This window comes from Passer domesticus, chromosome 9 (genome assembly GCF_036417665.1).
Source record: "Passer domesticus isolate bPasDom1 chromosome 9, bPasDom1.hap1, whole genome shotgun sequence".
In the NCBI taxonomy this organism is placed as follows: domain Eukaryota; kingdom Metazoa; phylum Chordata; class Aves; order Passeriformes; family Passeridae; genus Passer; species Passer domesticus.
In genome coordinates, this window is record NC_087482.1 from 13,654,643 (window position 1) to 13,678,938 (window position 24,296).

General features: G+C 56.7%; 1 long non-coding RNA gene across 1 annotated transcript; it reads left to right on the top strand.

Annotated features, from left to right (window-relative positions):
* Positions 1 to 19,705: 19,705 nt before the first annotated feature.
* Positions 19,706 to 20,933, top strand: LOC135307658 (uncharacterized). The gene is made up of 5 exons (XR_010368349.1): positions 19,706 to 19,787; positions 20,153 to 20,209; positions 20,411 to 20,482; positions 20,570 to 20,671; positions 20,832 to 20,933. It is a non-coding gene; the product is annotated as an uncharacterized LOC135307658 (long non-coding RNA).
* The last annotated feature ends 3,363 nt before the right edge of the window (positions 20,934 to 24,296 follow it).

Sequence of the window (24,296 nt, forward strand, 5' to 3'; positions counted from 1 at the left end):
GTCCTCTGACAGGAAAGACCAAAGACATGGCAGGCAGGAAATTCCAGGACCCATTAGAAATCATGTGGCAAAGCTGAAGGAACGTCTGCAGAGAAGACAAGGTGGGTGCATTTCCCTCATGCTGCTCCTGGGACTCAGTAGCCGGGGGCGTTGGCTGCACATCTGGACACGCCGTGCCCGGCACGGCAGGAAGGGATCCATGGCAGCCTCGCTGCCCCGCTGCTGCTTTCACGCCCTGCAGGGCTGTTTCCCAGCCTGGCCTGGCTGCAGCTTCTGCCCAGCCTCTGCAGGAAGGCATTTGGCATCAGCTGGCAGACAGCCCCAATTGCACCACAGGCCATGCCCACCCTCAGATCCCCTGCAATTTCCTGGTGTCCAGGCAGATCAGATGTTGGGGCTGTTTGGGGAAGGAAGCAGCCTTGGGTTGTCCCAAAATCCTGGGTGTTTTCTGATCCTTGTGCATTCCTTTCACAAGTGATGCCTCCTGAAATTGTCCCCTTCCCCATTCCCAGTCAGGAATGTTTTCATCTGATCCAGCTGTCTCTTTTCCATTCTCCAGAAATGAAAGGAGAGCCTGTGGAGAAAGAAGCATTTCCCGGAGGAAGCAGTGGTTGCATGCCAGCCTCAGCTCCAGGAAGGGAGGCCATGCCAGGCACAGGCACAGGAGGTAATTGCTGTGCCTCTGGGCCTGAGCCCTGCTGAGGCTTGAGCTGCCCTCTCTGCTGTTTGGCAGTGCGGGCACAGCCTGGACTAGAGCAGCACAGCCCAGGGGAATTATCCCGAGCAGGCTCAGGGCACTGAGCAGTCCTGCTGGGGTCCCTCCATGGGAGACATGTCCTGAAACCTGGGAGCGACTGCACGGGGTGCCCACAGTGGGGAAAGGACAGAGGGGGAGAGCAAGGCTCCAGTGTGTCCTGAGAGGGCCTGGCTGTTTGCCCTTGGGATCTGGGGTGTTTCCCCACAGAAGGAGGGCAGGAGGGACAGAGGGAGGGCAGGATGGATAGCTGTGGCACTGCCTGCTGCAGTTTTCCCCCATGCTTTAGGGAGGATTTCTTCTGTGTGTGAGGGGGAGAGTTCCAGGTCCCTGCACTGCTGCAGCCACCCCTCCCAGGGATGTTGCTGAGGGCAGGGAAAGAGTGTGGAGAGTGACCAGGAGCCAGCCCAGAGCTCCCCAGGCCCCTGGGCAGCTTTGGCCATGTCTATTCACATCTGGCTCCCATGGCCTTAGCCGACTCCCTGGCAGTGCCCAGTTCCCCGTGGCAGAAAGAGATCCCAGCACACACTGGAAAATGTTCTCATCTGTGCTGCATTGTAGATGAGGGTGCTGGGAAGGCTTCTCCATCAGCTTGGATGAATAAAGTTTTGAAGCCCTTGGAGCCTCCTGCAGGTATGTTCTCAGTGTGCCACCAAGGAAGAATTGTAGACAAGCGGGCAGGCACCAGGTGACAGAAGCTTCTGTGGCTGTTGGGTTACAGATGTGTCTACAGGGAAGACTTCTCCAGCTTCTCCAGCTGCTACCTTGGATGCTGCACTCAAGCCCAGCTCCCATCTCAGGGGTGAGTAGTGTGTCCCTGCTGACCCCACAGGCTGAGCCCTGCTTTTCTGGGATCCATTCCTGGGAAATGGAAATATTTTTCTCTAAGGTACTCCAACAGGGAAAATCCAAGATACAACAGATAAGATATCCCTGGAACCATCCAAACAGATGAGGCAAGAGCTGAAGGAACCCCTGCCGACAAGAGAAGGTGGGTGCATTTCCCTCATGCTTCCCCTGGGAGTCAGCAGCCGGGGGCTTTGGCTGCACATCTGGACACGCCATGCCCGGCACAGTGGGAAGGGATCCATGGCAGCCTCGCTGCCCCGCTGCTGCTTTCACGCCCTGCAGGGCTGTTTGCCAGCCTGGCCTGGCTGCAGCTTCTGCCCAGCCTCTGCCGGAAGTTATTGGGCATCAGCTGACAGGCCATGCCCAAACTGTAACACACCCTGAGATCCCCCACTATATCCAGCCCTGCAGATTAGGAAAAGGGTGGCTGTTTGGAGGTAGAAGTGCTCTCATCATGCCACTGTAACCTGGCCATTTTCCTGCTCCATAACTTTCACAAATATTACCTCTTATGCCACCACCCAAGTGGGAAACAGCTCCATCTGATGCAGCTGTCTCCCTTCCTTTGTCAAGAGATAGACATAGTGCTTCAGTGGAAGGTGGTATTTCCTGAAGGAAGCACTCCATCTTCGGTGCCAGCCCCTGCTGCAGGAAGGAAGGCAAAGCCAGACACGGGCACAGGCACAGCAGGTAATTGCTGTGCCGGGCTCAGCCCTGGCCGGGGCTGTGTGGCAGCAGCTCTTCTCCCAGGGCCTGCCCTTGCCCGGCCCGGCAGCAGCCAAAGCTGGAGGCGCCTCAGCTTCCAGGCCTCTGGAGCTGGTTCAGAGCCCCGGGAAAACGGGACTGGTGCAGCAACGTCCCTGGCGCTGCAGCTGCTGCGGAGCTGGCCCTGAGTGCCCAGAGGCCCAAGGCACAGGAGCAGCCCCGAGCGGGAGCCCTGCCGCCAGCCCAGGGCCAGAGCCAGCCCTGGCACACAATGGAAACAGTTCTCATCTTGGTTTGCTTCCAGACTGGGATGCTGGGAAGGATTCTCCATTAGCCTGGCGCTCTGAAGTTGTGAAGCCCTCTGAGCATTCTGCAGGTATGTTCTCACTGTCCCACCAAGGCGTAATGTTTGACTGACTGGTAAGAACCAGGTGACAGAAGCTTCTCTGGCTGATTTGTTACAGATGTGTCTGCAGGGAGGACCTCACCAACTCCTACCTTGGATGCTGCACTCAAGCCCAGCTCCCATGGCAGGGGTGAGTAGTGTGTCCCTGCTGACCCCTCAGGCTGAGCCCTGCTTTTGTGGGGTCCATTCCTGGGAAATGGAACTACTTTCTCTTAAGGTCCTCTGACAGGAGAGACCAAAGACATGGCAGGCAGGAAATTCCAGGACCCATTAGAAATCATGTGGCAAATGCTGAAGGAACGTCTGCAGAGAAGACAAGGTGGGTGCATTTCCCTCATGCTGCTCCTGGGACTCAGTAGCCGGGGGCGTTGGCTGCACATCTGGACACGCCGTGCCCGGCACAGCAGGAAGGGATCCATGGCAGCCTTACTGCCCCGCTGCTGCTTTCAGGCCCTGCAGGGCTGTTTCCCAGCCTGGCCTGGCTGCAGCTTCTGCCCAGCCTCTGCAGGAAGGCATTTGGCATCAGCTGGCAGACAGCCCCAATTGCACCACAGGCCATGCCCACCCTCAGATCCCCTGCAATTTCCTGGTGTCCAGGCAGATCAGATGTTGGGGCTGTTTGGGGAAGGAAGCAGCCTTGGGTTGTCCCAAAATCCTGGGTGTTTTCTGATCCTTGTGCATTCCTTTCACAAGTGATGCCTCCTGAAATTGTCCCCTTCCCCATTCCCAGTCAGGAATGTTTTCATCTGATCCAGCTGTCTCTTTTCCATTCTCCAGAAATGAAAGGAGAGCCTGCGGAGAAAGAAGCATTTCCCGGAGGAAGCAGTGGTTGCATGCCAACCTCAGCTCCAGGAAGGGAGGCCATGCCAGGCACAGGCACAGGAGGTAATTGCTGTGCCTCTGGGCCTGAGCCCTGCTGAGGCTTGAGCTGCCCTCTCTGCTGTTTGGCAGTGCGGGCACAGCCTGGACTAGAGCAGCACAGCCCAGGGGAATTATCCCGAGCAGGCGCAGGGCACTGAGCAGTCCTGCTGGGGTCCCTCCATGGGAGACATGTCCTGAAACCTGGCAGCGACTGCACGGGGTGCCCACGGTGGGGAAAGGACAGAGGGGGAGAGCAAGGCTCCAGTGTGTCCTGAGAGGGCCTGGCTGTTTGCCCTTGGGATCTGGGGTGTTTCCCCACAGAAGGAGGGCAGGAGGGACAGAGGGAGGGCAGGATGGATAGCTGTGGCACCGCCTGCTGCAGTTTTCCCCCATGCTTTAGGGAGGATTTCTTCTGTGTGTGAGGGGGAGAGTTCCAGGTCCCTGCACTGCTGCAGCCACCCCTCCCAGGGATGTTGCTGAGGGCAGGGAAAGAGTGTGGAGAGTGACCAGGAGCCAGCCCAGAGCTCCCCAGGCCCCTGGGCAGCTTTGGCCATGTCTATTCACATCTGGCTCCCATGGCCTTACCCGACTCCCTGGCAGTGCCCAGTTCCCTGTGGCAGAAAGAGATCCCAGCACACACTGGAAAATGTTCTCATCTGTGCTGCATTGTAGATGAGGGTGCTGGGAAGGCTTCTCCATCAGCTTGGATGAATAAAGTTTTGAAGCCCTTGGAGCCTCCTGCAGGTATGTTCTCAGCGTGCCACCAAGGAAGAATTGTAGACAAGCGGGCAGGCACCAGGTGACAGAAGCTTCTGTGGCTGTTGTGTTACAGATGTGTCTACAGGGAAGACTTCTCCAGCTTCTCCAGCTGCTACCTTGGATGCTGCACTCAAGCCCAGCTCCCATCTCAGGGGTGAGTAGTGTGTCCCTGCTGATCCCACAGGCTGAGCCCTGCTTTTCTGGGATCCATTCCTGGGAAATGGAAATATTTTTCTCTAAGGTACTCCAACAGGGAAAATCCAAGATACAACAGATAAGATATCCCTGGAACCATCCAAACAGATGAGGCAAGAGCTGAAGGAACCCCTGCAGACAAGAGAAGGTGGGTGCATTTCCCTCATGCTTCTCCTGGGAGTCAGCAGCCGGGGGCTTTGGCTGCACATCTGGACACGCCGTGCCCGGCACAGTGGGAAGGGATCCATGGCAGCCTTGCTGCCCCGCTGCTGCTTTCACGCCCTGCAGGGCTGTTTCCCAGCCTGGCCTGGCTGCAGCTTCTGCCCAGCCTCTGTAGGAAGTTATTGGGCATCAGCTGACAGGCCATGCCCAAACTGTAAGACACCCTGAGATCCCCCACTATATCCAGCCCTGCAGATTAGGAAAAGGGTGGCTGTTTGGAGGTGGAAGTGCTCTCATCATGCCACTGTAACCTGGCCATTTTCCTGCTCCATAACTTTCACAAATATTACCTCTGATGCCACCACCCAAGTGGGAAACAGCTCCATCTGATGCAGCTGTCTCCCTTCCTTTGTCAAGAGATAGACATAGTGCTTCAGTGGAAGGTGGTATTTCTTGAAGGAAGCACTCCATCTTCGGTGCCAGCCCCTGCTGCAGGAAGGAAGGCAAAGCCAGACACGGGCACATGCACAGCAGGTAATTGCTGTGCCGGGCACAGGCCTGGCCGGGGCTGTGTGGCAGCAGCTCTTCTCCCAGGGCCTGCCCTTGCCCGGCCCGGCAGCAGCCAAAGCTGGAGGCGCCTCAGCTTCCAGGCCTCTGGAGCTGGTTCAGAGCCCCGGGGAAACGGGACTGGTGCAGCAACGTCCCTGGCGCTGCAGCTGCTGCGGAGCTGGCCCTGAGTGCCCAGAGGCCCAAGGCACAGGAGCAGCCCCGAGCGGGAGCCCTGCCACCAGCTGAGGGCCAGAGCCAGCCCTGGCACACAATGGAAACAGTTCTCATCTTGGTTTGCTTCCAGACTGGGATGCTGGGAAGGATTCTCCATTAGCCTGGCGCTCTGAAGTTGTGAAGCCCTCTGAGCATTCTGCAGGTATGTTCTCATTGTCCCACCAAGGCGTAATGTTTGACTGACTGGTAAGAAGCAGGTGACAGAAGCTTCTGTGGCTGTTGTGTTACAGGCGTGTCTGCAGGGAGGACCTCACCAACTCCTACCTTGGATGCTGCACAAAAGGCCAGCTCCCATGGCAGGGGTGAGTAGTGTGTCCCTGCTGACCCCTCAGGCTGAGCCCTGCTTTTGTGGGGTCCATTCCTGGGAAATGGAACTACTTTCTCTTAAGGTCCTCTGACAGGAAAGACCAAAGACATGGCAGGCAGGAAATTCCAGGACCCATTAGAAATCATGTGGCAAATGCTGAAGGAACGTCTGCAGAGAAGACAAGGTGGGTGCATTTCCCTCATGCTGCTCCTGGGACTCAGCAGCTGGGGGCTTTGGCTGCACATCTGGACACGTCGTGCCCGGCACAGCAGGAAGGGATCCATGGCAGCCTTGCTGCCCCGCTGCTGCTTTCATGCCCTGCAGGGCTGTTTCCCAGCCTGGCCTGGCTGCAGCTTCTGCCCAGCCTCTGCAGGAAGGCATTTGGCATCAGCTGGCAGACAGCCCCAATTGCACCAGCTGACGGACAGTCCATGCCCACCCTCAGATCCCCTGCAATTTCCTGATGTCCAGGCAGATCAGATGTTGGGGCTGTTTGGGGAAGGAAGCAGCCTTGGGTTGTCCCAAAATCCTGGGTGTTTTCTGATCCTTGTGCATTCCTTTCACAAGTGATGCCTCCTGAAATTGTCCCCTTCCCCATTCCCAGTCAGGAATGTTTTCATCTGATCCAGCTGTCTCTTTTCCATTCTCCAGAAATGAAAGGAGAGCCTGTGGAGAAAGAAGCATTTCCCGGAGGAAGCAGTGGTTGCATGCCAGCCTCAGCTCCAGGAAGGGAGGCCATGCCAGGCACAGGCACAGGAGGTAATTGCTGTGCCTCTGGGCCTGAGCCCTGCTGAGGCTTGAGCTGCCCTCTCTGCTGTTTGGCAGTGCGGGCACAGCCTGGACTAGAGCGGCACAGCCCAGGGGAATTATCCCGAGCAGGCGCAGGGCACTGAGCAGTCCTGCTGGGGTCCCTCCATGGGAGACATGTCCTGAAACCTGGGAGTGACTGCACGGGGTGCCCACGGTGGGGAAAGGACAGAGGGGGAGAGCAAGGCTCCAGTGTGTCCTGAGAGGGCCTGGTTTTTTCCCCTTGGGATCTGGGGGGTTTCCCCACAGAAGGAGGGCAGGAGGGACAGAGGGAGGGCAGCATGGATAGCTGTGGCACTGCCTGCTGCAGTTTTCCCCCATGCTTTAGGGAGGATTTCTTCTGTGTGTGAGGGGGAGAGTTCCAGGTCCCTGCACTGCTGCAGCCACCCCTCCCAGGGATGTTGCTGAGGGCAGGGAAAGAGTGTGGAGAGTGACCAGGAGCCAGCCCAGAGCTCCCCAGGCCCCTGGGCAGCTTTGGCCATGTCTATTCACATCTGGCTCCCATGGCCTTACCCGACTCCCTGGCAGTGCCCAGTTCCCTGTGGCAGAAAGAGATCCCAGCACACACTGGAAAATGTTCTCATCTGTGCTGCATTGTAGATGAGGGTGCTGGGAAGGCTTCTCCATCAGCTTGGATGAATAAAGTTTTGAAGCCCTTGGAGCCTCCTGCAGGTATGTTCTCAGTGTGCCACCAAGGAAGAATTGTAGACAAGCGGGCAGGCACCAGGTGACGGAAGCTTCTGTGGCTGTTGTGTTACAGATGTGTCTACAGGGAGGACTTCTCCAGCTTCTCCAGCTGCTACCTTGGATGCTGCACTCAAGCCCAGCTCCCATCTCAGGGGTGAGTAGTGTGTCCCTGCTGATCCCACAGGCTGAGCCCTGCTTTTCTGGGATCCATTCCTGGGAAATGGAAATATTTTTCTCTAAGGTACTCCAACAGGGAAAATCCAAGATACAACAGATAAGATATCCCTGGAACCATCCAAACAGATGAGGCAAGAGCTGAAGGAACCCCTGCAGACAAGAGAAGGTGGGTGCATTTCCCTCATGCTTCTCCTGGGAGTCAGAAGCCGGGGGCTTTGGCTGCACATCTGGACACGCCGTGCCCGGCACAGTGGGAAGGGATCCATGGCAGCCTTGCTGCCCCGCTGCTGCTTTCACGCCCTGCAGGGCTGTTTCCCAGCCTGGCCTGGCTGCAGCTTCTGCCCAGCCTCTGTAGGAAGTTATTGGGCATCAGCTGACAGGCCATGCCCAAACTGTAACACACCCTGAGATCCCCCACTATATCCAGCCCTGCAGATTAGGAAAAGGGTGGCTGTTTGGAGGTGGAAGTGCTCTCATCATGCCACTGTAACCTGGCCATTTTCCTGCTCCATAACTTTCACAAATATTACCTCTGATGCCACCACCCAAGTGGGAAACAGCTCCATCTGATGCAGCTGTCTCCCTTCCTTTGTCAAGAGATAGACATAGTGCTTCAGTGGAAGGTGGTATTTCTTGAAGGAAGCACTCCATCTTCGGTGCCAGCCCCTGCTGCAGGAAGGAAGGCAAAGCCAGACACGGGCACATGCACAGCAGGTAATTGCTGTGCCGGGCACAGGCCTGGCCGGGGCTGTGTGGCAGCAGCTCTTCTCCCAGGCCCTGCCCTTGCCCGGCCCGGCAGCAGCCAAAGCTGGAGGCGCCTCAGCTTCCAGGCCTCTGGAGCTGGTTCAGAGCCCCGGGGAAACGGGACTGGTGCAGCAACGTCCCTGGCGCTGCAGCTGCTGCGGAGCTGGCCCTGAGTGCCCAGAGGCCCAAGGCACAGGAGCAGCCCCGAGCGGGAGCCCTGCCGCCAGCCCGGGGCCAGAGCCAGCCCTGGCACACAATGGAAACAGTTCTCATCTTGGTTTGCTTCCAGACTGGGATGCTGGGAAGGATTCTCCATTAGCCTGGCGCTCTGAAGTTGTGAAGCCCTCTGAGCATTCTGCAGGTATGTTCTCACTGTCCCACCAAGGCGTAATGTTTGACTGACTGGTAAGAAGCAGGTGACAGAAGCTTCTGTGGCTGTTGTGTTACAGGCGTGTCTGCAGGGAGGACCTCACCAACTCCTACCTTGGATGCTGCACAAAAGGCCAGCTCCCATGGCAGGGGTGAGTAGTGTGTCCCTGCTGACCCCTCAGGCTGAGCCCTGCTTTTGTGGGGTCCATTCCTGGGAAATGGAACTACTTTCTCTTAAGGTCCTCTGACAGGAAAGACCAAAGACATGGCAGGCAGGAAATTCCAGGACCCATTAGAAATCATGTGGCAAATGCTGAAGGAACGTCTGCAGAGAAGACAAGGTGGGTGCATTTCCCTCATGCTGCTCCTGGGACTCAGCAGCTGGGGGCTTTGGCTGCACATCTGGACACGTCGTGCCCGGCACAGCAGGAAGGGATCCATGGCAGCCTTGCTGCCCCGCTGCTGCTTTCATGCCCTGCAGGGCTGTTTCCCAGCCTGGCCTGGCTGCAGCTTCTGCCCAGCCTCTGCAGGAAGGCATTTGGCATCAGCTGGCAGACAGCCCCAATTGCACCAGCTGACGGACAGTCCATGCCCACCCTCAGATCCCCTGCAATTTCCTGATGTCCAGGCAGATCAGATGTTGGGGCTGTTTGGGGAAGGAAGCAGCCTTGGGTTGTCCCAAAATCCTGTGTGTTTTCTGATCCTTATCCATTCCTTTCACAAGTGATGCCTCACCTTCCCCATTCCCAGTGAGGAATGTTTCCATCTGATCCAGCTGTCTCTTTTTCATTCTCCAGAAGTGAAAGGAGAGTCTGTGCAGATGGAAGCACTCTCCAGAGGAAGCAGTGGTTCCATGCCAGCCTCTGCTGCAGGAAGGGAGGCCATGCCAGGCACAGGCACAGGAGGTAATTGCTGTGCCTCTGGGCCTGAGCCCTGCTGAGGCTTGAGCTGCCCTCTCTGCTGCTTGGCAGTGCGGGCACAGCCTGTACTAGAGCAGCACAGCCCAGGGGAATTATCCCGAGCAGGCTCAGGGCACTGAGCAGTCCTGCTGGGGTCCCTCCGTGGGAGACATGTCCTGAAACCTGGGAGTGACAGCATGGGGTGCCCATGGTGGGGAAAGGACAGAGGGGGAGAGCAAGGCTCCAGTGTGTCCTGAGAGGGCCTGGCTGTTTGCCCTTGGGATCTTGGAGCTGTCTCAGCAGAAGGAGGGCAGGAGGGAGTGTAGGAGGGAGGGATGGATAGCTGTGGCACTGCCTGCTGCAGTTTTCCCCCATGCTTTAGGGAGGATTTTCTGTGAGTTTGAGGGAGAGAACCCCGGGGCCCTGGGCTACTCCAGCCACCCCTCCCAGGGATGTTGCTGAGGGCAGGGAAAGAGTGTGGAGAGTGATGAGGAGCCAGCCCAGAGCTCCCCAGGCCCCTGGGCAGCTTTGGCCATGTCCATTCCCATCTGGGTCCCATAGCCTTACCCGACCCCCTTGCAGTGGCCTTTTGCCTGTAGCATTAGGGGTTCCCAGCATGCCACAGATATGGTTGTGATCTCTGCTCCCTTTTAGACTGGAGTCGTGACATGGGTTTTCAGGAAGTCCTGATGAAGGATGGTTTGAAGTTCCTGGAGGATGCTGGAGGTAAGTTTTCATTCTGCCTTTCCTGAGTGAATAATCTGGATCAATGCAAAAAAAGCTCATTTATAAACCATTTCCCTTAACATTATGTAAGGGCTGAAGGATTCTGAGAATCTTTCCCTGCTCCCTTCTGGATCCCTGAGGGATCCCACAGGATCGCTGTCAGTGGGAGGAAGGAGCATTGATCTTTCAGTCCTCCTCCCGTGTACTGTGCCAGTGTGTCCTTCCGTGTGCTCTGTGCAGTCAAAGAGAAGAGCAGACAGGGAAGGGGCCGGGCCCAGGGCTGTGCCCCGGGGCTGAGCCTTGTGGGCAGCCTGAGGATCTCCTGCAGTGCCACAGGAGCTCTTCTGTCCTGCCTTTCTTTGCAGCTGAACCTGCCGGTGAAGGCCCCACATCCAGGACAAGGCTCTGGGAGATGCTGAGGGTAGGTCAAGGCCTTTCCCCCAGGGAGAGCTGCCAGCTCAGAGCCCAAAGCTCGGCCAGGGAGGCATTGCTGCAGGTGCCAGCAGAGAACCATGCATGTGTGTGCCCGCACCCTGCACGATCCCCTCACCGCTGCTGCGGCTCAGTGGTGCCCGTGCAGATCAGCAGAGATGGCAGAAGCTTCTGTGGCTGTTGAGTTACAGGTGTGTCTGCAGGGAGGACTTCTCAAGCTCTAGGGCTGGATGCTTGGCCCCAACCCAGCTCCCATGGCAGGGGTGAGTAGTGTGTCCCTGCTGACCCCACAGGCTGAGCCCCGCTTTTGTGGGATCCATTCCTGGGAAATGGAACTACTTTCTCTTAGGGTCCTCCAAAAGTAAAGACCCAAGATACTGCAGCCAAAACGTCTCATGAGGCAGATGAATTCCTGAGACAAACACAGAAGGAAGCACCCCGAGGACAAGGTGGGTGCGTTTCCCTCATGCTTCCCCTGGGACTCAGCAGCCGGGGGCTTTGGCTGCACATCTGGACACGCCGTGCCCGGCACAGCAGGAAGGGATCCATGGCAGCCTCGCTGCCCCGCTGCTGCTTTCACGCCCTGCAGGGCTGTTTGCCAGCCTGGCCTTGCTGCAATTCCTCCCCAGCCTCTGCAGGATGGAATTTGGCATTAGCTGATAGGGTGCCCCAACTGTACTGTGGGCCTGAGATTCCCTGCCATTTCCCAGTCTCTGAGAAGATCAGGCGGTGTAGCTGTTTGCTCATGGGAGTGCACTGGCCTAGCCCAAATTACCTGGGCTTTTTCCTGATCTTTACCTGTGACTTAGACAAGCATTGCCTCATGAAGGTGCCACCTCCCCAGTGGGGAGTGTTTCCATTTGATCCAGTTGACCCTTTTTCCCTTGTTCAAGTGATGGACCAAAAGGCTGTGCAGAAGGAGGAGCACCCAGGGAGAAGCAGTGGCTCATTGGCAGCTCGAGCTGCAGGAAGGAAGGCAATGCCAGACACGGGCACAGGCACAGCAGGTAATTGCTGTGCTGGGCTCAGCCCTGGCCGGGGCTGTGTGGCAACAGCTCTTCCCCCAGGGCCTGCCCTTGCCCGGCCCGGCAGCAGCCAAAGCTGGAGGCGCCTCGGCTTCCAGGCCTCTGGAGCTGGTTCAGAGCCCCGGGGAAACGGGACTGGTGCAGCAACGTCCCTGGCGCTGCAGCTGCTGCGGAGCTGGCCCTGAGTGCCCAGAGGCCCAAGGCACAGGAGCAGCCCCGAGCGGGAGCCCTGCCGCCAGCCCAGGGCCAGAGCCAGCCCTGGCTCCCGACAGGCTCCTGACAGGGCCTGAGCCTGTCCCCTGGGGCTGGGGGAGCTGTCACGGGGCAGGGAGGGCCAGGGGTGGCAGTGGCTGCTCAGGGATGGCTTTGGCCCGTGTCCCTGGCAGCAGCCACTGCCCAAGCAGCTGCGCTGCCCCCGGGCTCTCCTCCCGGCCTGCTGGGCTTTGTTGGCTGGCGCAGCCTGTGCCAAGGGCCGGCAAGGTGCCTGCAGGCCCCAGCTCTGGGGGAAACAGAGTACGTCCTGCCCGTATCCACCGTGCTGCCAGCTCAGCAGTGCAGCACAGCACGGGCTCACGCTCCCCATCGCTCCCACAGATGCAGCCGGCACCACAAGACCTGTTCGCAATGCCCAGGATGGCCTCGGAAAGGGGCTTCTGTCAGGGAACCGGCTTCTGGCTAGGGTTACTGGCAGGCGTGCTTTGTTTGGAGCTTGTTTTCATGTTGTGCTGCTTTGGAATCTGGTATTCCTGGAACAGAAAACAGTGAGTGTTTTGTTGCTCTCCCCCTCAAACAGCTTCTTTTGAAAGTCTAACATGGTCAGGGAACATTCCCATTGAGGCTGCAGTGGAGTTGTGGCCAGTCCATGATTGTCCAAATAACTCTGCTGAGGGTTCTGCTGCTGCTCAGTGCTTCCATTGGCCCCTCAATTGCTGGGCCTTGTCCTGGGGGCCCCGCTGGGGCTGCAGCCAGAGCTGGCTCCCACTGAGGCTGCCTGGCCAAGAGCAGCCCCAGGGGCACGGGGCAGAGGCAGAGGCAGGTGGGGAGGAGAAAGAGCAGGGCCGAGGTTGCCCTTGAAAGGCAGAGGCGCTCTGGGACCCGCTCCTGGCCAGGGACCCTGCCCAGAGCCGTCCCTGCTTTCCGGGGCCTTGAGGGGCAGCTGTCCAGCTGGGCCCGGCTGTGCCAGCAGCTCCAGCCGTGCTGGGGAGCCTTGCCAGCTCTGGGCCCTGCTGTGCACGAGGGTCCCTGTGTGCCACTGGCAGCTGGGGCCTCAGCCTCCTCCTCTCTTCACAGGAGCACCTCGGGACAGGAGTTGGAAGACGGTGGCTGCACCTGACACCCAGACAGCGTGAGCAGCTCCTCCAGCAGCAGGAACGGCCCGGACAGCCCTCTCAAGTCTTCTGTGAAGAGGACCCCAGAACAACCAACTACGAGGAAGCCTCTTATTGCCCCGTAGATCCCACTGCCACCTGCTCTCCCCATGGGCCTCCCCAAGCTGCCTTCATCCCTTTTTTTCTCTCCATCTGTCCCATCCCAGCCAACCCGAGTTCCTCTAGAGACCCCAGGACCAGCCCAGCACCTTCCAGCCCCTCCTCAGACAAACACATCCCTTCCTCTGCCCCTGAGCCCCCTGGCCTTGCTCTCTAGGCAGCACTGAAGGTGACACCCCACCCCACCCCACCCTCCCCCCCACCCCCCCGCTTGCAGAGTAGGCAATGGCCCATTCCTCTGTTGAAATAAAGAGAAGGATCTGTGTTGTGGTTTGAAAGCAAAACCAGTGAGAGACTCCAAGTCAGAAATACAATTTATTAGGAAAAGGGAAAAAAATCAAAATACATGCAATGATACAAAAGAAAAACCACTGACAGGCTCAGAATACAGCCTGCTGACACCCTGCTAGTTAGGGTGGTGGTAGCAGTCCACATGAAATGGACTTGTGGAAGTGGTGATCCTGTAGAAACAATCTGGTAGCTCTCATCCTCTGGAAAAGCAGTGGGTAAGGGCGGCGGTTCCTCTGGGAATCCAGTGGAAAGACTGCTTGTTGTGTCCCAAAACCCAGATTATATCCAGCTGGGGATGCTTAGCTCCTCCCCCATGGGCAGAGCATCTCACAGTGGGCTGGTATCATTCTGCCTCATGCTGTGGGTCCTTGATTAGCCATTAAACAGAAATGGCTCTGGGAGGGAGTTATCTCTGAGTCATGTGGCAAGACATTGATGGGCCCATTAACAGGAGATAAGGAAGAAACAATGCCCCTCCTGGTTTCAGCAGCTCTTGAGGATGGCATTAGAATACATCTTTACACTGCAACCAAGGACAAGCGGTCACCCCAGTGTCCAGGTGGCAGCAGCAGCAAAGCCCACCCAGCACCAGCACTGACTGAGCTCCATGCCCAGGAGGAGCTGTGGATGCCCACGGTGTGGGCAGGCAGAAGCCAGGCCGGGGCTGCTGATGAAATGGAGGTTTTGGGCCGCTCGCAGGCTCAACACAGTTGGCTGTGATTGGTCATCAAGTGAAAACAATCCACATGGACCAATGGAAGATGCACCTGTTGCATTCCACAGCAGCAGACAGTTATTGTTTACATTTCTTTCCTGAGGCCCTCAGCTCCTCATGAGGGGAAAAATCCCAAGAAAGGATTTTTAATAAAATATCATAGCTACAGATAACTGTTTTACTCATAACACCAGGAGAAGACCAGGGAATGCAGGAAGCCTAGACTAAGGAGCTCCTCTGTCTCCAAGCTGATCCAAACCAACAGACCTACTCAGATAAGCACCAGGGGACCACAGTGCATGCACAAAGGAGAAAAGTTCAAAAGTTCAGTCATGAGCAAGACCACAGCCTTCGACCTCAGAGACCACCAATGACCCCAGTGTGACCACCACAGGAAACAACACGTGCCCAGAAGGCCGTGGATCTAATCGCCATGTGAGGGGAGGACAGGCGGGGCCAGGGGTTGAATGTGCATGACGAGATTGTGTAAGGTATTGCATATGGAACATGTTTGTGAACAAAGATGTGGCTCAGTCCAGGGCTCGGGGCACAAGTTTTCACGAGAGCCGTCTCGCTTGTGCCAGGCCCTGACACGCATACCCACTTCACAACTACATCAGGTTGTGGAGTGCCGCTATAGGACATGAAATAACACAACGCAGACACGCATCTCTCCAAGGTAAAAAAGAAGGCAGTTGAATTTCTGACTCCAACATTTACAGATTTCCAAAAGTGACAGTGGATTGGAGGGTGAAAGTGCCACCTCTCCAATGACACTGGACAAACCAACAGTCCATCAAATTTCTCCTCTGCAGAAAAGAATGCAAAACAATAAGTTATTTACATAAAGTGTTTGGGAAAGTTTGCTACAAGAATGTAAACATCAGAAGGCTTAGAAGAACATTAAAAACCAGGGCGACAGTGGAGTCTATTTATTCTGCAGATGGCTTCACTGTGACCAGCGGTGGGGCCCCGAGGGGATGGGGCAGCCCATGCTGAGCGTCCCTGGGCTGAGGGACATTTCCTTCCGTGGGATCATCTGGGCCCAGACCTCCTCCAGTGCCATGGCCAGGAAAAGAGGGAAGCCATCAAGAGTATCTCCAGGGACACAGCCTGACCAGCAATGTCAGCAGGCAAAACAAAGCTCCTCCCTAATTAACACACACTTGATAGGACCTAATTGATGGGCCATCACCAATGCAGGGTGCTGCACAGGGTCTGCTGCTCTCAGCCAGGGCCAGAGGGAAGGGAAGGGAAGGGAAGGGAAGGGAAGGGAAGGGAAGGGAAGGGAAGGGAAGGGAAGGGAAGGGAAGGGAAGGGAAGGGAAGGGAAGGGAAGGGAAGGGAAGGGAAGGGAAGGGAAGGGAAGGGAAGGGAAGGGAAGGGAAGGGAAGGGAAGGGCTGTGTGGCCTTGGGGTTCGACAGAGCTGGTGAGCAGCCCCAGAGACACAACAACCCAGGTGCAACCAGGCTTGATTTCCAGGTCAAAACACTCGGCGTAGCTGGCCTGGACTTCCCTGTAAGGCACGTGGGGGCTTTGGAGTCCCCCTAAGGTGCATGAGGGGATGGGGTCCCTTGCGGCACACCCAGGGATATTTTAGGTTTCCTCTGAGGCATGGAGGGCACTGGGGTCCACTTCAAGTCATGCAAGGGATTTGGAATCCTGTGTGAGGCATGCAGAGGGTTTGGGATCTCTCCCAAGGTGTGCAGGGTGCTGGGATCTCTCCTGAGGCACATGTCGGGGTTCTGGGGTCTCATTTCACATGTAGAAAGGGCTGTGGACTCTCGTAAGCGTGCAGGTGCTTTGTGTCCCTCCTGCTGCATGCAGTGGGGCTGGAGTGTCTGCTGAGGCACGCAGGGGACGGGGACCTCCAACAGTCCCTCCCGGGCCCGTGCAGCTCGGGGCTGCCACGGCCCAGGGCCAGCCGCCGTGCCGGGATGGCAGTGGCGAGGCGCCGAGGCGGAGCTGCCCCGCCGGGTCACGCTGCACCGGCACGGCACGGGCGGTGCTGAGCGCTGGGCAGGCGGCACCGCCAGCCCAGGGGCCACAGCCCCGGCCCTGCCTCTTTTGGGGCCGGGCACAGACAGCTCCGCGGGACGGGCACCGCTCAGCGCCTGAGGGGACGGAACAGATGCCAGAGGAGCCCCAGGAGCCCTGGACAGGGCCCTGGCGTTGCCTGCCTGGCTCCCCCGGGCCTGTGGCCATCCCGGGCAGCAGGGGCTCGCTCTGGGCCGCGCTCTCCCCGGCCAGCGGGGCTCCGGGCCAGCACCCGGCTCCTGCCACTGCCCTGAGAATGCTGACGGGCTTTCGGGGCAGAACTGACCTTGACAGGGACAGAATTCATAGGAGACTTGTTTTGGCCTTTTACAAGGTTAACTGAGAAACAACTTAAAATCCCCGGCTAAATCGTCTGCTTTAATGCGTGGGGATTTCTTCAAGACCCTTCCTAACTCCCGTGGTGCCGGGCCGGGCCGCGTCCCAGCGAGCACCAACACCCAGCAGCTCGATGGATGCAGCACGGCTGGCACCAGGGAAACGAGTCAGTATCCCTACAGCTGCCCGCTCTGCCTGCACGGCTGTCACACAACAGCAATGTTCCAGAAGGAACAGGCATTTTTACATCCTCAGGACCATGTGATCTTTGGTCCTGGTGGTGGATCAGAGAGAAAAGCCAAATGTGACAGACTAAACTTGACTGTAGGAGAGGGATGCCTCAGCAGAGGGTCTGGGGACCTGTGGTGCCAGCCAGTGGCCCGGCACTCGGACACAGCAGGAAGACCTGAGATTATCACACTTCACCTGGGAGGGTAGAAAAGCTCAGGCGTTCTTTGTTCAAGGTCCCCCAGAGGCACCAGCTGAAGCCGCCACAGCTCCACCTTGATAAAATTGTTTAAAAAGATCCAGAGGTCTGACACTCTGCTGTGGAGGACATTCCACATGTTATATTTGCCCAATTATCCAATCAAAAAAACCGAAAGAACAAACCCAAACAAAATGAAATGTAACAGCAATTTTAATTATGTAGCTTAATATATATACAATTGAATACACTCAAAATATTGACAATATAATTTGCTTTAAATTATGAATAATTTGTTTCTGATAATAGCGTATAAGCAAAAATAACCTCGCGGGGTATGCGTGGGGTACGGGTGCAGGGCTTTTGGACCCCCGTCACCTCACGTACTAGCGTGTCAAGCCCAAATTCCCCTTTTTATGCTGCATGTCATTACCATCTCCTCCCATTTTCGATTCGTCACACTTGTATCACTGCCCTCATCATCACCTTCCCCACGCATGCTCCACACTTCTTTAAGTAAGTTGTACCACTCTTTGGGGATCTTCTTTGAGGAAGGCCTCTCCTCTTCCTCCATGGAGTCCTGGAGTTCACCTTTTGGATTACACATGCGCACCAAGCTGCTACAGTATAAACCAATACTGTGTTCTAACATTAAAGCAGTGAATCTCATATAATCAACATTTGCCTGGTGTCTAACCAAATTCTCCTCTCTTCCAAGGAAATTTAGTCATAGTTATCTCTTGCTTCCTCCTGTTCTGAACATCTGCAGGAGAAGGTTGGGGGTGGACCCCTCCTCTCCCTTTCTTGCTTGGCATGACTCCTTTAACTGGTTTTTTATTTCCAAATATTAATTATCAATATTGATTACTGTTTCAATTTTGTCAGCATGAATCATATCTATTTACCACACACAGTTCTCATCTTTTGGGCATTTAGAAGCTTTTGATTTTGCTTTGCACCCAAGGAAAATATACCCCCAAATGTGCACAAATAACTCCTTCAGCATGTCCTCCTTTTCAGCTGGTGTTTCCATTGTTCTCTGCTATCTTGTCCTCATCTTTCCACAATTCCTGTGCCTATTCAAGTCCAGCCTGGGACAGTGCACGCATTTGCTTTAGTTCTGTAGTGATTTATGCCCAGCCATCCTGCCAACCACACCCATTTCAATGTTGCAACAACCTAACTCTGGGCTGCAGTATGTGAATCACACTCTGCTGTGTGAGCTGGCAGAGCACCAGAGCAGGCACTGAAGAAGGGGCATTCGGTACATTAGTGAAGTGAGTGCTGGAACCTGGGCTAGCTCTTACAACTCCGGCACTACGGCAGGAGTCGGGAACTGCCTCGCTATGGGCATTTACCAGAGGCAGAACCTTTAGTGCCACTTGCTCTCCAGTGCCAGACACAAGCCACGACAGGGACGACGCACAGGAGAAAGGAGGAGGCGTCCCGTCTTCAGGTTCTTCAAGGAACAGCTTAGTCCAGGTGAAGAGAACAGGATGAAAAGCCCCTAGCTGTACTGCCCAAGGGGTTTTGTACACATACAAGTCATGGGGTGGATGCAAACAATGAACCAATAGGGAATGCTCAGGAGAGGAGTGAGGGGATTACATCAAGTGTCTGGGGCCAATTGGGGTAGGAGGGTGGAGAGGATGGGTCACAAGGGCCAATGGGGCTTCCAGGAGTAGGGGAATTCCAAAGGGGAGTTGCAGTCAGAGATTGGCCCAAAGGTTGGGGAACCAAGGGGCTGGGTTGCCTTGACAGGCAGGGAAAGAGCTGGAACAAGGGGTGGGGAAGGACACCAGGGACAGTTTGGAGGGAGGGTAAAACCCACAGGTGAACCAACTCAGGAAAAAAACGGGGGCACAACAGAGCCCTTAAACAAGACTTAAAATGAAATCAATAAAATAAATTTGAACTGCAACAATCAAGAGCATCTTGAGGGACGCAGCCTGACCAGCAATGTCAGCAGGCAAAAGAAAGGTTTTGCTGAGCAATGGCCCTTTGATGAAGCAAAACATTTACAGTCAGGGCAGTCCATTCATGCAGACAGGCGCACACTCTGGGGGTACAGCTGAGGCCATGAGGTCACAGCAGGGCTCCGGGGTCACAGCAGGCTGAGCTCTCAGCAGGCCCTGAGGTCACAGAGGTGCCAGAGGTGCCACAGCCCCGTGGTTGCACAGCAGCACAAGGAGCCAGCAGTCAGTCCCTGAGCACAACTGTTGCGGCAGCAGCGGCGGTGGCAGCAGCGGTGCTGACATTGGGACAGCGGTGTCGGGACAGCGGTGGCAGCAAGAGCTGTGGGACTGGCGGAGGACAAGGCACCATGGCCCTTGCTCTGCGCCTCCTACTCCTGCTGCTCCTGGCCGTGGCCCTGCCTGCCAGGGCTGCCCAGGCTGCTCCGCTGCAAGCGCGGCGAGCAGGTGAGCCGGCAGCCTGGCTGCCCTTTCCCGGAACAGCGCTCCCTGCTCCCTGGGAAGCGCTGGGGATGGTTTTGCCCCGGGCTTTAGGGAGGGTTTCCTCTGTGGGAGGGAGAGAGACCCCACGGGCCCTGGGCTACTCCAGCCACCCTTCCAGGGATGCACACGGCCTGCAATGAGGTTGGAGAGTGACCAGGACCCAGCCCAGAGCTCCCCAGGCCCCTGTGCAGCTTTGGCCATGTCCATTCACATCTGGCTCCCACAGCCTTACCCAACAGCCCTGCATTGCCCAGTTCCCTGTGGCAGAAGGGGATCCCAGCACATCATGGAAATGGTTCTCATCTCTGCTCCCTTCTAGCCTGGAATCGTGACATGGGTTTTCAGGAAGTCCTCATGAAGCATGGTTTGAAGTTCCTGGAGGATGCTGGAGGTAAGTTTTCATTCTGCCTTTCCTGAGAGAATAATCAGGATCAGTTCAACAAAAGCTCACTTATTAACCAATTCCCTTAACATAAACTTAAGGTTGAAAGAATCCGGAAACCTTGCCCTGCTCCCTTCTGGATCCCTGAGGGGTCCCACAGGATCACTGTCATTGGGAGGAAGGAGCATTTAGCTGTCCATCTTCCTCCCGTGTGCAATGCCAGTGTGTCCTTCCGTGTGCTCTGTGCAGTCACAGAGAAGAGCAGAGAGGGAAGGGGCCGGGCCTAGGGCTGTGCCCCGGGGCTGAGTCTTGTGGGCAGCCTGAGGATCTCCTGCAGTGCCACAGGAGCTCTTCTGTCCTGCCTTTCTTTGCAGCTGAACCTGCTGGTGAAGGCACCACATCCAGGACTGAGCCTCTGGGAGATGCTGAGGGTAGGTCAAGGCCTTTCCCCTGGGAGAGCTGCCAGCTCAGAGCCCAAAGCTGGGCCAGGGAGGCAGCGCTGCAGCTGCCAGCACAGAACCATGCACGTGTGTGCCCTCGCCCTGCACGATCCCCTCACCGATCCTGCGGCTCAGTGGTGCCCGTGCAGATCAGCAGAGATGGCAGAAGCTTCTGTGGCTGTTGAGTTACAGGTGTGTCTGCAGGGAGGAGATTCATACGTCCTTTGGTAGTTATTGCTGACAAGACCAGCTCCCATAGCAGGGGTGAGTAGTGTGTCCCTGCTGACACCACAAGTTGAGCCCTGCTTTTGTGGAATGCATTCCTGGGAAATGGAAGTATTTGTCTCTAAGGTTCTCCGATAGGGAAGATCCAAAACACAAGAGACAAGATATCCCTGGAACCATCCAAACAGACGAGGCAAGTGCTGAAGAAAATGCTGCAGGGAGGACAAGGTGGGTGCATTTGCCTCATGCTTCCCCTGGGACTCAGCAGCCGGGGGCTTTGGCTGCACATCTGAACGCATGGTTCCCGGCACAGAGGGATGGGATCCATGGCCCATTCCCAGTGAGGAATGTTTCCATCTGATCCAGCTGTCTCTTTTCCATTCTCCAGAAATGAAAGGAGAGCCTGCGGAGAAAGAAGCATTTCCCGGAGGAAGCAGTGGTTCCGTGCCAGCCTCAGCTCCAGGAAGGGAGGCCATGCCAGGCACAGGCACAGGAGGTAATTGCTGTGCCTCTGGGCCTGAGCCCTGCTGAGGCTTGAGCTGCCCTCTCTGCTGTTTGGCAGTGCGGGCACAGCCTGGACTAGAGCGGCACAGCCCAGGGGAATTATCCCGAGCAGGCTCAGGGCACTCGGGTAACTGAGCAGTCCTGCTGGGGTCCCTCCATGGGAGACATGTCCTGAAACCTGGCAGCGACTGCACGGGTTGCTCACGGTGGGGAAAGGACAGAGGGGGAGAGCAAGGCTCCAGTGTGTCCTGAGACGGCCTGGCTGTTTGCCCTTGGGATCTGGGGGGTGTCCCAGCAGAAGGAGGGCAGGAGGGACAGAGGGAGGGAGGGATGGATACCTATGTCACTGCCTGCTGCAGTTTTCCCCGGGGTTTTAGAGAGGATTTCTTCTGTGTCTGAGGGAGAGAACCCCGGGGCCCTGTGGTGCTCTAGCCACCCCTCCCAGGGATGTTGCTGAGGGCAGGGAAAGAGTGTGGAGGGTAATCAGGAGCCAGCCCAGAGCTCCCCAGGCCCCAACAGCTTTGGCCGTGTCCATTCATATCTGGCTCCCATGGCCTTAGCCGAACCCCTGGCAGTGCCCAGTTCCCTGTGCCAGAAGGGGATCCCAGCACACTCTGGAAAATGTTCTCATCTGTGATCCGTTCTAGATGAGGTGTCTGGGAGGGCTTCTCCATCAGCTTGGATGAAGAAAGTTTTGAAGCCCTTGGAGCCTCCTGCAGGTATGTTCTCAGTGTGCCACCAAGGAAGAATTGTAGACAAGCGGGCAGGAACCAGGTGACAGAAGCTTCTGTGGCTGTTGTGTTACAGATGTGTCTACAGGGAGGATTTCTCCAGCTCCTACCTTGGATGTTGCACTCAAGCCCAGCTCCCATCACAGGAGTGAGTAGTGTGTCCCTGATGACCCCACAGGCTGAGACTTGCTTTTGTAGGATCCATTCCAGGGAAATGGAAATATTTTTCTCTAAGGTACTCCAACAGGTAAAATCCAAGACACAACAGATAAGATATCCCTGGAACCATTCAAACAGATGAGGCAAGAGCTGAAGGAACCCCTGCAGACAAGAGAAGGTGGGTGCATTTCCCTCATGCTTCCCCTGGGACTCAGCAGCCGGGGGTTTTGGCTGCACATCTGGACATGCCGTGCCCGGCACAGCGGGAAGGGATCCATGGCAGCCTTGCTGCCCCGCTGCTGCTTTCACGCCCTGCAGGGCTGTTTCCCAGCCTGGCCTGGCTGTAGCTTCTGGCCAGCCTCTGCAGGAAGGCACTTGGCATCAGCTGACAGGCAGCCCAAACTGTAAGACACCCTGAAATCCCCCACAATATCCAGCCATGCAGATTAGGAAAAGGGTGTCTGTTTGGAGGTGGAAGTGCTCTCATCATGCCACTGTAACCTGGCCATTTTCCTGCTCCATAAATTTCACAAATATTACCTCTGATGCCACCACCCAAGTGGGGAACAGCTCCATCTGATGCAGCTGTCTCCCTTCCTTTCTCAAGAGATGGACATAGTGCTTCAGTGGAAGGTGGCATTTCTTGAAGGAAGCACTCCATCTTCGGTGCCAGCCCCTGCTGCAGGAAGGAAGGCGATTCCAGACACGGGCACAGGCACAGCAGGTAATTGCTGTGCCGGGCTCAGGCCTGGCCGGGGTTGTGTGGCAGCAGCTCTTCCCCCAGGGCCTGCCGTTCCCCATCATCAGCCAAAGCTGGAGGCGCCTCGGCTTCCAGGCCTCTGGAGCTCGTTCAGAGCCCCGGGGAAACGGGACTGGTGCAGCAGCGTCCCTGGCGCTGCAGCTGCTGCGGAGCTGGCCCTGAGTGCCCAGAGGCCCAAGGCACAGGAGCAGCCCCGAGCGGGAGCCCTGCCGCCAGCCCGGGGCCAGAGCCAGCCCTAGCATGCAATGGAAACAGTTCTCATCTTGGTTTGTTTCCAGACTGGGATGCTGGGAAGGATTCTTCATTAGCCTGGCAAACTGAAGTTGTGAAGCCCTCCGAGCATTCTGCAGGTATGTTCTCACTGTCCCACCAAGGCGTAATGTTTGACTGACTGGTAAGAACCAGGTGACAGAAGCTTCTCTGGCTGTTGTGTTACAGGCGTGTCTGCAGGGACGCCTTCACCAACTCCTACCTCAGATGCTGCACAAAAGCCGAACTCCCATGGCAGGGGTGAGTAGTGTGTCCCTGCTGACCCCTCAAGCTGAGCCCTGCTTTTGTGGGATCCATTCCTGGGAAATGGAACTACTTTCTCTTAAGGTCCTCCGACAGGAGAGACCAAAGACATGGCAGGCAAGAAATTCCAGGACCCATTAGAAGTCATGTGGCAAATGCTGAAGGAATGTCTGCAGAGGAGGCAAGGTGGGTGCATTTGCCTCATGCTTCCCCTGGGACTCAGCAGCTGGGGGCTTTGGCTGCACATCTGGACACGCCGTGCCCGGCACAGCAGGAAGGGATCCATGGCAGCCTTGCTGCCCTGCTGCTGCTTTCACGCCCTGCAGGGCTGTTTCCCAGCCTGGCCTGGCTGCAGCTTCTGCCCAGCCTCTGCAGGAAGGCATGTGGCATCAGCTGGCAGACAGCCCCAATTGCACCACAGGCCATGCCCACCCTCAGATCCCCTGCAATTTCCTGGTGTCCAGGCAGATCAGATGTTGGGGCTGTTTGGGGAAGGAAGCAGCCTTGGCTTGTTCCAAAATCCTGGGTGTTTTCTGATCCTTATGCATTCCATTCACAAGTGATGCTTCCTGAAGTTATCACCTTCCCCATTCCCAGTCAGGAATGTTTTCATCTGATCCAGCTGTCTCTATTCCATTCTCCAGAAATGAAAGGAGAGCCTGTGCAGAAGGAAGCATTTGCCGGAGGAAGCAGTGGTTCCGTGCCAGCCTCTGCTGCAGGAAGGGAGGCCATGCCAGGCACAGGCACAGGAGGTAATTGCTGTGCCTCTGGGCCTGAGCCCTGCTGAGGCTTGAGCTGCCCTCTCTGCTGCTTGGCAGTGCGGGCACAGCCTGGACAAGTCAGGCACAGCCCAGGGGAATTATCCCGAGCAGGCTCAGGGCACTCGGGTCCTGAGCAGTCCTGCTGGGGTCCCTCCATGGGAGACATGTCCTGAAACCTGGCAGCGACTGCACGGGGTGCCCACGGTGGGGAAAGGACAGAGGGGGAGAGCAAGGCTCCAGTGTGTCCTAAGAGGGCCTGGCTGTTTGCCCTTGGGATCTGGGAGCTGTCCCAGCAGAAGGAGGGCAGGAGGGACAGAGGGACGGAGGGATGGATAGCTGTGGCACTGCCTGCTGCAGTTTTCCCCAGGGCTTTTGCGAGGATTTCTTTTGTATGTGAAGAAGAGAGCCCCGGGGCCCTGTGGTGC